This window comes from Orycteropus afer, unplaced genomic scaffold (genome assembly GCF_000298275.1).
Source record: "Orycteropus afer afer isolate SDZICR_OR568_19922 unplaced genomic scaffold, OryAfe1.0 scaffold00048, whole genome shotgun sequence".
NCBI classification, from domain to species: Eukaryota; Metazoa; Chordata; class Mammalia; order Tubulidentata; family Orycteropodidae; genus Orycteropus; species Orycteropus afer.
In genome coordinates this window covers 5,064,331-5,065,625 of record NW_006921635.1, presented here as the reverse complement: position 1 = coordinate 5,065,625, position 1,295 = coordinate 5,064,331, and positions in this window count along the sequence as shown.

Genomic DNA, 1,295 nt, shown 5'->3' with positions numbered 1-1,295 from the left:
GGAGCTCGGCGCCCGCCCGGGGGAGGCGGCCGAGGATGGGGTGGGAGGGGAAGGGTGGGGGGGAGGCAGCCTCTCCGAGAGGCGCCCGCGCCGCCGCTGCCCTGCCTGCAGCCGGCTCCCGGGCCTGCGGAGCGCTCGCTGCATCTCCCCCCCAAGTCCGGGGTCGGTGTGCCGCGCGATTGCACTTGACTTTGGCTTTTTGCAAACTTATCAATACTGACGTAACGTGCTGATCAATGCAAAGGGAAGTTTGGGAAGGGGGGGTCTGCGGGAAGCAGGCGAGCGGGGCGCCCGTCTCCCCGCTCAGACACCTGTCTCTCTCACCACCCCCCACCCCACGCACTCCATACTTAAAAAAAAGTTAATAGTTTGCAATGCATTTTTTTTTTTCTTTTGCAATCGGAGCACACGCGCGCGCGCACACACACACACACACACACACACAACACGTGCCCGGCCTGCCGCTGCTCCTTCATCAGCTAAGCTAAGGATTCCAGGGTGGGAGCTCGCGGTTGGGGCTGCTCAGACGCACCCGCGGGCGGGCAGGTGGGAGCCGCCTGGGGGCGCCACTGAGTCATGGGAAATGTCACCACTGCCACGCGAAATTTCCACGCCATTGTATTGTTATGATTATTACTGGACGGGCGAGCCTTACCAGACTTTTGCACGGGGCTGAGAGCTTTTATAGGTATTATTGAGGCTTCTTAGCTTAACTGTGGGGGGCTCCAGGTTCTTTTCAATAGGGGTTCCTTTTATTAGTTGGGGGGTCTTTCAGCCAGTTGTTGGGCTCCCCACAACTTTGTACAACGTGGCCTTTTTACTGTTATGATTATTTTTTAGGGGATCCTTAGCCACACCCGTGAAGCTCTGTTGCCCCTTCAATAGGCTGGATTTTGTTGTTATCATTTGTTGAGGGGCCTTTGGCCACTGGGGAGGTTTCTGCTACTGTTATCATCATTTGATTAGTAGCCTACCTAGCTCCTTTGCAATGTAGGGTTCCATTACTATGATTAGGAACTCTGGTGGTGATGTGGTTAAAGCATCGGGCTGCTAACCATGAGGTCCACAGTTCAAACCCACATGCCACTTGGAAGGAGAAAGATGAGGCAGTCTGCTTCCATAGAGACTGACAGCTTTGCAAAGCCTGTGGGACAGTTCTCTGTCCTATAGGGTCCCTAGGAATTGGAATCACCTCCATGGCTGTTGGTGGGTTTTTGCTATGATTCTCTTTTGCAAGATGGTCTTTAGCCCAGCTGGAGTGAGGTTCATGCCTTTCGCAGTTCCTCAGACCCTGC